This window comes from Mya arenaria, chromosome 8 (assembly GCF_026914265.1).
Source record: "Mya arenaria isolate MELC-2E11 chromosome 8, ASM2691426v1".
NCBI lineage: Eukaryota > Metazoa > Mollusca > Bivalvia > Myida > Myidae > Mya > Mya arenaria.
This window is the reverse complement of record NC_069129.1, coordinates 21,414,405-21,431,614: the sequence shown is the minus strand read 5'-3', so window position 1 is coordinate 21,431,614 and position 17,210 is coordinate 21,414,405.

Below are 17,210 nucleotides of genomic sequence, written 5' to 3'. Positions count from 1 at the left end.
TGTCTTCAAAGGCATGTGAATATTGGGTTGCTTAACATGAGGCGGTCCAAATCCAACACCAGCAAAACACGCATCAAAATATGTTTCCGGTGAAAACACAATTTATCCTAAATGATTTCATATTCTAGGCAACGTCTGAATCACACAGTCAAGAACACATGTAATCCTTTCCGAAGAGCAATAAATGTCTACTAATATTGTACTTTTTTCACAGGATGATTCATAACCAATTACCAATATCGTGGCGTACCGATAAAACTCAGGTACAGATCATGTATTTCCAAGCAAAGTGTAGTCGAAGTTAGCCATGGGAAAATTCTCATTTTTCAATTCAGCTGAATTTTTCAATGTTATTATTCTGATGGTATTTATCATGGATATAATTTCTGCAAGATAATCTTTTCATTGCTTTTGTTGACTGTTAGCAATAGCGAGGTCTAGATTTTTTTTTCAAGATAGCAGTTATCGAATCAGTGACTGTTAAGGATAACCTTGACATTTTAAAATATCAAATTAGCGCAATAGTCAGAACGCTAAGATAAAATTGTTCAAAACAAGTTTATTTATTTAATAAATCGATATTGACCTGATGACCGCAACATGGCTTTATGACAATAAAATGAACACTGTAAAGTGCAACGCAGATGTTTAAAATTGTGTTCATTCAACTTCACTTTTAAACCCGTATGCTATTTCATATATGTACTTGTTGTGTGACGTCGGTGTTTACCGGTGATACCGGTGATGTCCAAAAACCGATTTCCTTTTTATATATTTGACCCATTAAAAGGTTTATGCTATCTCCGGTATAAAATTATACTTTGTGTACATAACGATTCGTATTTTATAAACCAAACTAGGTAAAGGTAATATGAAGTGTGTGCTTTTTACCTGTTTGATGAAAATATTTATAATAAAATGTTAAATTTAATTCCGAATCAGAATAATACAATAATGTCAAGGTTTTGAAAAACATAACATTATTTTCCAGCACGTTTATGAAATAAACTTATGGCTATAAGTTTAAATAGAAAACAGTGATATCTGATAGAAGATTAATCCTCTATATGTTGTTTTGACACCATGTACCTAAATACACAGATTGCAATATGCCTGTACACAATATATGACAATATCTGCTCTTTAACAATTTGACATTTACTGAATGACAAGTTTCGACAGTCTCCGGAATATTAAGTACAACTTGCTATAAATGATTAGAAAATAATGTTACCAGAAATACTTTTATTGTAAAAATGTCAATCATTGACACAATTCATAGGATATCAATTTATACGTAAGGATGACTTAGCTGTTTTATTAGTTTTCTAGCAAAGCACCTATTTACGAAAAAATCCATTTGATATTTGAATTTGTAATTTTAATGGTTTACTGTATGTTATCGCATGTATATCAAGTGTTACCAGAGAAAATTATTTAAAACATGTACTGCTAAGGGTGCATTTTGACGTTTATTCGTCCAGGAAAATAAACTCATAATTTCGATACAAAACACACTCTTACTTTACATAAGAAAGCTAAATGATGTATGGGCCTAGCGAAAGCTATTGCTTCAATGCCGATCCGTGTTATTTTCATTAATATCTTCTGTTTCTTTCAACTCCTTCTTTCCGACCTTAAGGTATTACCTTTTAAAGAAAGCGCATTTAAGGCTATTCTGTTGGATTTGGAATGTTTTGGATTTGTATTCACTTGTTACTTGGTGCGAATAGAAAGCTCGATTCTGAAATAATACTTTTCTGTAACCTTTCACTCGAATACAAAAATGATGTTTGCTGAAGAGGTCAATTTCGGCGAAACATCCTATTCGGATATTGAGTTCTTTAAGGCGACATAGCAGTATATGGCCGTACCAAACTGATCTTAACTTCGATGGATTTACCGCGATGATCACCAATGACCAGAGACTGCTTGCGTCTAGTTCAAAACAATGTGCGATAAGTGAACTACCTCTGCGATGAAAACTCTCAGCAAGGTACTGCATGCTTCTTGCCCTTACAATGCGCGATGAGGGACTTACCCCTGCGATCTATGAATGCTCTTGGTTGGGAGCTTATTGATTCCAGCTATGCGCTATACGGGAACTAGCCATACGTTCAATAAACACTCCATTCGGAACTCCTCCGCCATTTTTATCGAAAACAACCTCGGATTTATGCGGTACATCAGTGAAAGTAGTCCATAAAATTTTGAATTATATTATTAATGAAATCTAGTGTTTTGGCTTGTATTTGTAGATCTAAGTTTATATTGATTGTTAGTGAATTGTATTATTGCAAACATTATACAGATTCCTAAGCGTTCAGTCATTCAGTTTCAATGCTAAGTTAAAATTACTACCCGATTTACTTGCATTGTAGTTGAAGTTTACCGATTTCGGACATTGTAAACCGTCCATATACATCCGAGGTTGTTTTCAATAAAAATGGCCGAGGTGCTTCTAATGTCAACACTCCAGACTGGAGACTGCCTGCGGCGACCGATGAATGCTATTAGCCAGGGACTGTTCGAATCTAGTCCTCACAGTTGCAATAAGGGAACTTCCCCTGGAATATATGATCACTCTCAGCAAACGGGTTTCTTCTAGCCCTAACAATTCGCAATGTGGGAACTGCGCCTGCGAACTATAAACACTTTCCGCCAGGGACTGCTTGCTTTTGCCCTTTAACTTCCACTGCGATCTATAAAAACTCTAGGTAAGGACTGATTATTTCTAGCCGCAATTATGCGCGGTGAGGGAGCTACCCCTGCGATCAATGGACACTTTTGAAAAGGGGCTTTTGGAGAACACAACATTATCTTACAAAAAATATTCAATATAAAGCTTCGTGTTATGCAAATAAAGCGAATAAAAACAATAATTAATATGTAGGCTGTAACGCAATTTTGTTCTTAATTCGGTAACATTACTAAGTGTCTGTTAGGTATGGTTTAACTAGGCAATCTTTGTTCACATTTTGCAAATTATACCTTTACTCTGATGTTTACATTTAAAAATGAAGTTGTTCCTTCCAACGCTTTTGGTTGAAGGTTATAAGTAAGATGCAAGTGCTTTAAGTATAACATTTATGTTTAACAAACTGGCATTGTTACAGAGTACACACTTCTGTATTTCTCTGAAAATGGACCCATCTCTGTCGATATAAGACGTCAGAATAAATTATTGAAAACAATGCTAGCAATGATTGGGTATCATATATAGTACTTTTTGGTGGGAAAACTACACTCCTACTTGTATTATAAGTGAAATATATAATTACAGCTTTAAACATTAATGTTAGCAGATTTGGCTTATTTCTACATCTTATTTATTAAATACTTGCGGACTAATAACTAGTAAGTTAAAATGTCTAGAGTTTCGATTGGCTTTTTTTACTGTTGCTTACTAATAGAGGAAGAAATTGAACTTTTGACAACGATATTTCGAACGATATTTTTACTTTACTTTTGGTAAAGACTTGTTGCAACGGTTAACCTGAATCAATGTAAAGCACACAGCCTTGCCAAGCTTCATTTACCAACTAGCCTCTCATTGTTTTATCTACTTGAATTTTAGATGCCATTCATAATAGTTCGGTTCTAAATGGCTTGGGTATGGCGTTAGACCACAGCAACTTGTGAGGGTAAATACATCCATTTGAAGGTTTTAATTTATATATGGCATCGCATTGGGTTATGTGGTGTAATAACAATATACTGTTAATGGGCACGGGAAAGACCTCAAAATCTTAAAAAGTTACTAGATGATATAACAAAACTAAAACGCACAAAACTGATGCACCGGTAGTGGCTTATCCCGCAAACTCAGAAATTTAAATGTTTTTCTCTAGTTAAGTACAATTCATTATGAAGGAACGCATGAGTATTGGTCTAATAACATATGTGTTATTCTTACATGTTTAGTTCATTAAATGGGTTTAAGGCAAAACCTAGTCTGCAAAGCAGGCTTCTATGTTTATATCACTTATAAAACAAACTATGTAATCATATTTACAGACCTATTAACATTGCCTGTTCTTAGCAACTACTTATGGTTTTTGTGGTTATATATTACGTAATGTTTAAATAGAAAAAAGGTTAGCCATGTTACTCAAGAACAAATAAAGCATACGCAGTTTGTTTCTTTTGACGTGAAGCGTTATTCACAAAAGTGGCAAGCAGTGTCATTCCAGATCATTAAAGATAAACTGGCATTGAATGTGTTTATTTGGAGCTGTTATGTGTATAAGGTAATGTTTGACAAGACAATGTGGCTGTCCTTTGCTGTAAAATATCAAATTTACGTTAAATCGCTATACAATAAAAGTAATATCGTGAACTTGAAGCCTAGATGTCTAACCAACAGGCCAATGTGTTAAGTACACGCAACTAAGGCAGCGTTGACAGTTGCGATCAATAGTATTCCGAATAGTCATTTTGAAGCCAATGTCACAGCACTTCAATTATTGAGCTTTTACATTTTCTTAACTACACGTTTTGACACAGTTTTCAGTATTCGGTTTTTTACAATTTAAGTTCTTCGTTTTTACTAATGGTGGTTTCATTGACCGTTTAATAGTGTGTGTATACCACGCGGTTTATGTCGTCATAGATTCTAAGACGTAAAGAATACTTTAGTCTCGGTCAAAATCTAATAGCCAATGACATCGTTATATCTCTCCACCTATCTTATTGCAACATCGCGCAGTTTTCACAACCCTGAGAACCCTGTCTTTGCTGCTTGATCGAGGATGATTGTCGGTCTGGTTTATTCAAACTATTTTGACAATTCTCCGAGTGGTGGCATTTTCATTTTACTTAAATGTGCAATAATGTTTGTGTCTTTGAACCAGATTATGTAAATGCATAACGACTATGTTTATTCCCGAACATAATGCAGATATGTTTTTTTTTTATTTGAAACGTGGACAAATAAGAAGAAACATAAATATTATGCTAAAACGAAATGCTACTTTAAAAAGTTTTCAGCGGACGACAGAACTCATTTTGATTCTGGCAAACAAAGGCTCAAATGTATTACTGTGGGTTTTAAGTTAAATTAGAAGTGTTCTATTTTTTCCAAAAACAATCTTGATGATATTCAACCCTCAGAATTTTAATTGCACAAATTCACGATTTTAATATTATAAATTCATATTCTTTTGATAGCAAATTCATTTATTGCACAGTTTTCAAAGACGCTATCAAAAAAGAAACTTATGTTTTCCTTAATGTTTCCTTAAAGCACGTGTTGGTATGTAGCTTTCCTGTGATAAAGGGAATAACAGGAAAGGATTAGACCACCACCTGTATCATCAATTAATTTGGGCTTTAAATCCAAGACGTGTGATTCCTGGAATATCACCGACATTATATTTTTCCTGCTTCAAAGAACAATGTAGTCAAAAACGTACGAAAACAGATGTTGTAGTAAATTGTGAACTCACTTCGACTCACCACAACATTTGCATTGCCCCCAATAAATGGAAATATACATTACATATATTCATGTATTTGTATACAATATATAACGGTTATAGGTAAAGTCATTGGTTTCCAAGGTAAAAACATAGCTTTTTATCTGTGTGTAAATTAAATGTTAAAAGGTCATAAATCTCTGATAGAGCACTCTTGGATCACGCACGGTTCTACAATCTGTAATGAGATATTTTTGTCATTTATTTTTGACAAGGAGTGACACAAATACAGACTTAAGGTTTCATCGGTAAGTATTATATTCCTTATAGAAGTCTTTTACACGATTAATTCGCAATCAAGTTGCTTTATGGCGTGGATTGTGCTATTTCTGTCAGATTATTTGTTTTACATAGATGATCGCACATTTAAGCTTTACCTAACGCGTTATTGTTAAAGACTGTACGTTCTGATAATTAGTTTTATTATATTGTTAATACATGAAGTTGAAACACTACTGTTGCAAACAAGTTGGTTTATTAAACGCTGTGCGCCTGTTGACACTGGTCAAGATTCGTATACCAATATGCATGTATCAAATAAAACGAGGCCAGGTCATTTATATACCGATTTTGAATTATGTACTGTGATCGTTTTGACTATTATTTTGTAACATGCCTAGTAGGTCAAGAGTGTTATGTTGCATGATTATCTTTCAAGAGTTTCTTGCCATTTTTATCATACTCTACATTTGAACTAACTGCATTGGCTATTTTACTATTTAATTACTTATAGAATAGTGGGGAAAACGCCAAACTATAAAGTAATAAGTAGTGGGTTCTTTTTAACAAATTCAAAGACTAAAACCTCAGAATCTCAAGGATTTACAATTACAACTTTAGTAAAGTTATTTGTTTTTAATGATGATCTTTAAAGCATGTTTGACTACACCCTATAAGGCAGTGTTTGTCTCAGGTCGATATCTTGTGCCGGAATATGATTTGAGGCTAAGTTAAATCAAAGGAGAAACTAACAAGAACAGTCATGGTTTGTAAGGCCCAAACCGTTTCATGAAAGGCTAGATGCGTAGATTCGGGCACTATCTGGTCTGAAGAACTTACTGCGTTAGTATTTCAACTGTCTTCACTGGCATATTTATGGTATTATATTATTGTATTTTAGAGGTTTATCTTAAATACAAAAGCAAACATAAAATTAATCAATAAAATTACACTCAAAGCTTAATTGATTTCGTAGAGTTGGGCAAACGAAGGATGGTTAATGAACAACATACAAAATAAAACTTTCACATTACACATTCAAAGCACAGACTATTACATTTACTCTTGACCTTTCTTTTCCTCAACAGACCACTGCAACGGCGACAACAGACTGGTTTTCTTGTATCTTTCAAATGAAATATAGATATTATTAGTAATTGTGTATGCCACTGCCGTCTAACGTTACTGTAAATAACTGGGCTACCATCGGTAATGCTGTACCATTAATGAACACGCTTCAAGACCAACTGTAATGAAAGAGAGTCTGAATATTCTGTGTACGTTAATATATGACAAAAGTATATTAGGTTATATCACTCCCTTAAAGTTCGATGATGACGAAAGCTAATCGGAATTGTTAATCATTATCCGAAAAAAAGAATTTATTTATACTGCCGTTGTAATTCAAAACAGAAGCCTTAAGAAAGAGCCCTTGCTTTGAAGAAATTTGGTAACAAACTTGATGCAAATGTAAACCTTATGAACATAATAATCCATATATTGATCGTTCAGAACTGTTCAACCGAGGAGTTAACCCATGAATAAGGCAAACACCGGTCAATAGCTCAGAATTATTAACAGTTCGGTTTTCCCAAACTAAACCTCCGGTACAAACAACTTTGGTTTTAATAGACATACGTTATATCAGGTCTAATAGAATCATTGATCAGTTTCATAAATTTCAAGCACTAATACATATTTCATTATTTGTACCGACATGAGTAAAATCAGCTATGTGAATTCCGGATTAAATTTTTTCACAAAATAAGTTGATATTTGTAGTGCACCGGTTATCTGTAAATGGTTGTTCTTGTATCGATGTATTTTGGAAGAAAAACTATTCAATCTTTCTCTTGTCGGATCACCCAGGTTTTCTCTGAACGATGTCCTATTAATTTAATGACAGCCTGGTTGTAGTATTATATTAATCGGACAAATTTTGCGATTTAACAAGTCTAGAGTGACTTTTAAATTAGTCCCTGTTAATACCTCTAATTAAACTAGATGTAAATTGAGGCTTTGGTATTTTGTCGGATATGCATTAAGAATGTTTACGGTTGATTTCCCTTTAATATCAAAAGTATTTCTTTACAATATCATCACTTCCTAATAAAATAATGGACACAATTTGGTTTTATCGTAACACATATTTCCTATGTTCAGTATGACGTGGCCCGATACAAAACATTGTATACACCAAGATTCGGTGAAGCCATTTGAGGTCCTGGTCCCAATGTCCAAAGCTTCATATATTAAGTCCATTTTCAATCGCAGTCTAAACTCATTTAACATTACAACCTCATAGCATGATTTAAAATTTGTTGTGTTCTACCATTTCTAAAATGGTATTGTCCCATAAAGTGTGTTCTTTAAAAGATTTGGTAAATATTTATAAATAAATCATCTAAAGAAAAAATGCACATGAGTCTAAGGTATCAATTTTGAGTTATTACTCAACAACATTTTGTGATTAAGGAAGAAATATATTAATAATATTGAGTAACGATGTTATTTAACAGCATTCATTAGAATAGACTAGAACATTATTAATTTGGATTTGACCCATTGTTTGAATTAGGACTTTACGAAAGACGGATCCTTGTTCGTATAGAATATACATTATCCGAGGAATATAATTAATATTGTCCTAAATTATGTATAAGTTGATATATATATATATTCAGTTGACGTCCCTTAAAATTCCAAAGTGAATCTGTTTTGCACTATTATCCTTGGAATGGGTTATTATTCACAACAGAAATGATGTGCAGTCAATATAGTTTAGACATACTTGAATGAAAAAGAATGTAATAACAGCTGGTGTAAGCGATAAAAGCCCAAACATGTCTCAATCTTAAGGTAAATACTTAATAGTGTGGTTGTTAAGGTGACATGTATATAATATTGCATGCTCACAGAATCTTATTTCTAAACAATCTATCAACGTAGACTTTACACTACAGAACACTGTGAAAACTTCGTGTAAAACAAAAATGTGTAAGGCCCAGCTAAAAATAAGAACATAATCTGATAGAAATAGCAATATCCGCACTTAAAAGTTAAATTCTGGTTAATCATGTAAAAGCTGCCTATAACGAATATAATGCATTCCGAAGAATTCTTATTCATCCATTCGTGTAACGCATTGTCTCTTCAAAGGGAAAGCCTTCCTCATTACGAATAGTAGGTCGTCAAAGAGACTTCTATCAAGAAGTTTTAAAGACATTTGTCTTTTGAATTTGCGTTGCTGGATATCGGATCAATACACTAAATGACAAATATGTGAAGCAACTTTGAACATTTACATTTTATAAAAATGCAATACAAGAAAGCTAGTCTCAAACGTTATTCTACAACAATTGTCCGTGTGACTAGGGTAGCGCTCTCACGAGGCGATCTGTCCAAACCTCATAAATTCAAAGTTAATCTTAATTACATTAACGAATTCGAGAAATCGTAAAATCCTGACGGTGACAATTTTAATTTGTGAAACCCTGCATTCATGAATTCATAAATTCATTTAGAATGCAAATGGTTGAGTTGAACTCATGATATCGTGAAATCGTGAATTCTTGCAATTGAATAGCTGGAGTTAAAGATAAGCTTCGTAGAATTCATATTAACCACTTCTTAATTCACTTGAAACACTCATGCTTAGTCAATGTTTGAGAAAATCGAGAATTCAAGGTATCTTTTGTATATAATGAGGGTAAAAATGTATTCAACAGTTGCAATTTGGCAGTCATATTTGCAATCAATTAAATTCCATAAATGCATTATTTGATAAGTAGTGAATGGTTTATCACTCAAAAAGTATGTTTGTTATACATGTGTATGTATTTATTTTGAATATGAGTGTCGCTTTAAGGGAAAGTTCATTCTTCATTTTGAATGAAAACAGTAAACATACATATACAAACATACATATCTGTCGGTATTGTTATGTCTGTTTCCTAAATATTCCTGCGATACACTTCTCGCGATACCAACACTTTAGCAATTTGATGGAAATGATTGACTTAAATACTGTTTACATTAGTTAAATAACACGAACACAGCTTATCCCATATTGCATCTGTTGTCTTTAACTCCACCAGAATTTATTGCAATGTTTTTTGGTCAATATTGAAATGTTTCAAAATTGTCTGTAAAGCTACAAAGACGCCATCAATGGTGATGGGCACTACCTGTTTTGTATAGATGATACGTTACATTTGCTTTAAGTCGGTATAAAATTTATTCCATTATTATACATCTTGTGCTTTGGTATACAACATCAAAAGCTGTGATCGGTTACAATAGGAAAGGTGTATTCATTTGCAGTGTCCATCTACTTTTCTAATCGTAAATTATCAAAATACCAGGTTTCATATCCCGTGGGAAGCTGGTTTGCTTCAAAATTTCAGATGAAATCCCCCTTTGCCAGGCATTTATTAATTAATACTAAATATATCTTACCTTAAATAAATAAGAAAAAGCGTTAACTGTTGATTTGAATTACATAAACTCAATAAATTCACTCATTATCTCTCAACATGTTGCACAATTAGGAAACATTAATGAACATAAATTATGGATCTTTCTTAATATATTTGTCCACAAATTGTATTTAAGGTTATTAGCATATTAATCATATGGTTTCTGAATGAACCAAATAATACGAGGAGATGTAATCCATATCATGCAAGCCGTGAAAAAAATATATTATTGAAAAATAACTAATTAGAACACAATTTATTAATTAATAATGTCTTAAGTTTAAACCTTGAAGCAAGCTAGTACTTCGCACTTTTCATATTCATCAGCTACAATCTATTAAAATGTTCTGTTTCCAAACAATGTAGTAAAGAGAATAATTATATATAGATTTTCACATTCATGGCAAGAGGGTTGCATCAAGTGTTCACGAAAAATAAAATCTACCAACCGTTTTGGTCCAGTCAGGGAGCATTTGGCAAGCTTGCTTTGACCAGGCCTTACATCAAATTTTGGCGTATTCATTTGTAGTCCTGGGGTCCTGTACAGATGGATTTGACTCAGTATTCAAACAAGGAGTTCATCTACGTGTTGATTTAGAGCAGCGGATGTTTCACAGTATTTAGAGTTGTACTGTTTCGCTACGGATCTTCAAAAATGCATGGCGAATTTGAAAAATACTGTAAATTCATTGCACACAATTATATTTGGAACTCTTAATTTTACACATCTTTGTTAAGACAATAATTATGAATATGAATTGTACTTTTTTGTATACACAGTATCCTAGATATTCTTTACATGCCTTTGATTGTTTTACCTTTCAGTTAACTATCGTTTTGTAATGTAACAAGAATCATGAATTCATCGCGTTGTTTCGAGTGGTCATGATGTATGAACGCTGTATACATGCTTGCTTGCTAGCACACTTCATGGAATTTGCACGCGTGCCCTACTGTGTTCATGCAGGCTTTGAACAATCGAAAGAATCTTCGCTAAATGATAAGTTTAATCTTCCGCAGCAGTGTATTTAATGTTTAAGAAAGGCTATGAACAGCATATGGTTTTAAAAACGAATAACAGATACATGTAGCGTTTTTTAACATTGTTTTAAAGACGTGACGCTGATCCAAACTGAGCGTCATATTGAAACGACTTCACAAAACCTTGCGTGTAAATCAATGTGAATTGCATGTATTCCCTACAAAATGTCTAGGGTAAATGTAAATATATCATGACATATCAAATTATCACAAGAATGAAGATGTAAAAACGGGCAAAAATGCATTTTCCAATACAACATTTGTTTCTGGAAGACAGTTATCAGAATAAATGCTTGCATGGCTTTCGTTTAAATGCCTTAACGGAGTGTAAAGTCGATACGTATCATTTAAGCAATTAACTTTACTAGTTAAACAATGTGTGGATTGTTTCGTGATAATGATGCATTCCGTTTTCATAAGGAAACATGTGTGCAACGTTATTCTGTTTGCTATGAGAAAGGTAGCTTGTTCTTTTTAATTTCAAAGTTATGGCGAATGGGGTACAAAATATAAACAGCCGCCTGATTACTCTCTTCGTCTGTGATCAAATAGACTTATGTACAATATGCATAAATAACAGAACCATTTAGCTCTGAAAAAGTAAACTATTTACAATAACGCAATTAATTATGGTTATATTAGCCTGTTTTATGTAGAACAGTAAATATTTGACATTTCCAAGCAATCTATTAATTTCCCGGGCCTGATGGGTTTTCAAAACTATTTGGCGCCAAAAATAGAAAACTCTTTACACTTAATTTTATTTTTTTAATAAACGAGATATTGTATTTTATATCGCCGAGGTTAAACACCTTGCAGCTGAAAAACTTTCAGTGATGATTCCGGCGTTTTGCCTCAGTAATCAAATGGTGCACTAGAATTTGCAATAAAATGAGTGATGTTTTTTTAAAGGCTTGATCGATGTTCTTTTAAACATAAATCCATATGACTGTCAAATACAAGGTTCAGACACAAGTGTTGATTTTAGCACACAATATATTTCTTTTCTCCTAGTGATGTCTTTTTATCAATAATTCAAAAAATTGGTGTAGGGTAACTCAAATTTCAATATAGTTATAATTTGACGGTAAATGTATTTTATATTATATTCTTAAATTCAGGAAATAGTGCTCATTAAGAAATTATCAAGTTCATCATAGCTTGAAATGAGGCCCGTTAGGATCTCACTACTTCAAGGCATTTTTTACTCAACCAATTATTTAGCAAGGGTCATTTGACCTACATCAAACAAATAGACTGTATAAAATTGAATACTTTTGATGAATGAAAATTCCTGTTTTGCAATGAATAACTAGACAGAGGAAGAAAAAACTCCGAAAAGATAAACAAAACTAAGGTCAACATCATTTTCCTTGAAAATCAACAGGCAAGGTATGGTAAAGATTTATTACCAATGAACATGTGAATACAAAACTTGTTACAATACAAACCATTGTGCAGTCTAACCACTTTAAGATTTTTATTGATACTGTTTCTAGACCTACAAGTCAGAAACAGCATCAAAAGGAAATTGGTTAATCTTTCTCAAGAAAGCAAATAATTAGCAAAGAGATCGACTATTTCTTTTCCAAGAGTATCGAGGAAATGAATCTCTAATATAAACATATAAAGACATTTCTGTATACAACTATGGAATAAAATCATTTGCTTTATGCAAATTCAATTGACCTGTGCTTTCTGCAAGAAATTGCAGTTTGTGATATTATCTTAATTGGTATCCTTATCAAAAGACTTGCAATTTCGTATCTGTATTCGAAATGCATTCATTTCCATTGTTATTTGTATTAAATGGACAAAACTAATTTTTTCGTATCGCTTAAAAAAAACCTTTGATGAAATACAGAAAAATAAACACTAAAATAAGTTTCTATTTCCGTATAGCAACACATGTTTACTTATATGGTTGATCTTTGTTCTCAAGCCGATTGATTATCAACCACTATGACTTATCTTATGGCGTTCCTAATGTAAAGGAGCTCATTTTTTTTCAAGTAAAGTGCACGAAAAAATAGAAAGACGGTATGAAAGGAATTAATCATAAAACATCCCCATTTTTCAGCTCAGCTCGATCAAGAATATTTATCTGCAAAATCATCATTTCATAAATTGTTTTTCATATTGATAACATTGGTCTTTTAAGATTTAAGACTGGGCAGATTTCATTGCTCTATCAGAAGTTAATTAAAGAAACAAGGATACTCAGAATAAAAAAGTCAACAAAGAGAAGTTCGAACCATTTCATTTTGGGTAAAAATGTTTTTCCGGGTAAATATTAGGCTTCTGTTGGCAATTCGACATTATATCGATAGAACGAACAATACAAATGTGCAACGCAGTCGTTTAATTTCTTAGACATTTAGTGAAACCTATTTATTTTTCTAATTGGTGCCTATGATGTGACGATGTTGTTTACAGTTATGTAATCTTAAAGGCATTGAAAAAGCATACCATGTACAAGTACAGAATAATTAAACCGACTATGTTGAATTATCTTGACATGGAAGCATTTACTAAGCAGTATTGACAAAATTGCATTGCTTGAAGAAGTGCCTGTATAACAGCATATGGCAATATTCTGTTTAACATTTTGACATTAACTTATTAAACGAACTACGCCAATATCGGTACAACTTGTAAGAAATAGTTTGTAATACAATGTTACGAGAAACACACATTTCGTTCAAATGTCGATCAGCAACATGATGTCTACGGTATCACATATCGATAATACCAGGATAATGCCCGGGCGCATTGGGCAGCGCCCATGCAGCTGGAAATCAGTCTCTTCGCGTTCGAGAAGCGCCCACACAGCAGGAAATAAGTCTTTTGGGGTTCGAATTATTGGAATATCCCCCGTAAAGCCCATATTTGGACCCAATTGACTTCCGTGTGTTTCCAGAGATAACGAAGCAATTGATATTCAACAGACGACACAGAGGATCCAGTCCACATTTGGCACTGCATTGTACGCAGACATGTACCGTAAATGGATGGGCACACATCGGGGATTTGTACTGACGGGCAGAGCCTATTTTTAGAAAGTCAATAAACTGCTAGATTTTGACGTTTTTGAAGTTATGCAACGTCATCCGTAGCCTGGGTGTACTCGATGGTAGTTTTGTTTTTCAATTTATGGATATATCGTTTAATGTAATCGTGTAATATTTATATATTTGCATAAAGAAATACAAGATATAATTATGCCGATTTTTTGTTTTTAGAATATCCCATTACACAATAATTATGTTGCAATTCCATGAACTTGCCGGACATCCCTCGTATATATGAGCATTTACTGACAAATACACACCTTACCATTTTCATGACAGGACACCCTTTACGCTGTTCTAAAAAACATAGGTAAACATTTCTTTTCAACGTTAAAATATGCCAGGGCTTTTATCGCTGATTTAAATCATTTCTTGAATGCAAATTTGCCTAAGCCATATTTATTTAACAGCCATCTTTTTCGAATAGAGAAATAGCCCATTTCCCAGAAGTCGGGATAAAATGTCCCAAACAAATAAATCTTAGATAATGATGAATTTACCACTGACCTAACCTTCATTTCAATATTTCATTATTCAGGACAGTGTCAAGAACTAGTGAATTATTTGTCTCGGTAAAATCTCAGGATAATGTCTATTCTATGAAGAAGTATTACTCCTGTCATTGTTGTCAGCAACGCAGCAGACATGATTGGATTTTGATTTTTACAATCTTAGATCAAATGACACATACAGTGTGTTTTATTTCGATCTTCCCAACTGTTGTTTTGTAGACACACAATACCAGATATATTTGAAAAATGGAACAGTCAAAACATTGAAAAACATAATGTCGCATCTGCATGTTGTTCTCAACTTTTAACAATACTGATATATTCAGTTAAAAATGTGGAACCGTTAAACTGAAAAATGTAAACATGATCGTCAACAAGTTGAATAGTTTAATATTAAAATGTAGACATCTTAATTGTCGAGTATTTCAGCAATCTTTCTACAGCTGTGAACAACTACTAAATGCTCCCTTGGCTACAAGATACACCTTATATGATACGTACCGCTTACTTATTGTAATTGTTTATGTTGCCCTAATCTTAAAGGATTCAATAACCAACTAATATTTGATAATTGCATTGCATAATCTATTTGAAAAGAAATATGATAAACATATTTACTTAAAGAAGAATATCATTCCAAACATATAGATGTTTGTCCTTCACGAATAAAATGTACGTGGGTAAAAGTGTTGGCAGTTAAGCGTAGAAGAACATCAAACGAACGAATGGAATGGTTACAACTACTGATGTTCCGATGATCGATTATAAGCAAAATTGATTTGTTTGGTCTAATGTCGGCGACATTTGCGTTCGGTCAGTTTCTTGCAATGTTCTCCTTTGAGTAAATGTAATAATTTGGAAGTGTTCAGTGGTTATCGTTATCAAAATGGCCGAAAGCAACAACAACACTAAATAGTTTCAAACACACACATAACATAAGTCTAGCTAAGGATAACGAGTTATTGAACAAAAATAAATCTACAATTTATGATTTGTTAAAGCCGATTGTACTATCGATAATCAGTTGCTTGAGTGGAACCGATTATCCATTATCAAACTGGAACCGATTTCCAACACTAGTTACAACAATTTGAAATAGTTACAGCAGTCAATCGCAATACATGACCGACATCAGCAATATATTGAACCATATTTCAGCATGGCAGCTTCTATAATTTTGTGTTTGTCTTAATACAAATTGCCATTTAATATATAAAGAGGCAGATAGTGCTTATAACATTAACAAAATGATTTAAGTATAACCATGGTTAAATTGAAAGACATAACTCGTCTGAGTACGTGTGCGTTTTTAAGCAGAATAACATGACAAGAAAAATCAGCTGAAGCCACCTTGAATTTACTGGTTTAGACAACAACAGTAAAACATTATACCTCTAAGACTAATAACAATAACAGGCCTTTAGCATTATACTGTCTTTAATACACAGTTATTGCCACCATAAAACCTGTCATTTTTTATTGTTTGAGATATGATTGTTCAGGGAACATTGTATTTGTAGGATGGTATAAATGCACATAACAAGACCAGCAGCAACTGTAATACAACTGCAGTTACGATATCAACAACTGATAACAAAACAATAGTTAATGTATAGTGTAGTGCTAGTTTTAAGTCCTCTACAATATAAAAAAACAATTATCAAGTATTGCCTTGACAATGGTGTCAAAATGATTTGTTTAGAAATAAACTAAAAAATAAAATGTCGGCACCAGAAAAATAATTGTCCATGACACAAACACGTCACTACTTTCAATATTTTATAGCCATTTAGCACGATCACATTATCTTGAATATGTCAGAAACGTGTAGAAGACAAAATGATATTGGTGTTAACCACGAGTATACATAATTGTATGGTGCATTTGTATGTCAGAAAGAAAACAATCGTGTTAATACAACCTGCTATCTACGTATACATGCAGATGTTTGAGAAGCTAGACACGACTTCATTGTGTTGTACCTAAACATACGCTTACGTATTCTAGGCCAGCACTGACTGACAACTAATTATCATTTGTACTTTACAATAATGCAATAGTACAAATTCGTATGGAACACGTTTTTAAATACAATACATGAACAGATAGTTTTAGTTAAATGCATATATAATATATATATATATATATATATATATATATATATATATATATATATATATATATATATATATATATAAAATAAACACAAAAAACAAAAGCTCGTATTCTGCACGACAACCAACTCTTTACACATTAGAATATACTGTAATATATTGCAATATAATAGTCCAAGAACATTTCGTTGCAACATCAATTGATAAAACTCGACAAGTTTACACTTTTCACTTCGAATATTTAAGTAAAAACAGTCCACAATATCACAAACATATTAAAGCTTCATTTCAACTATGA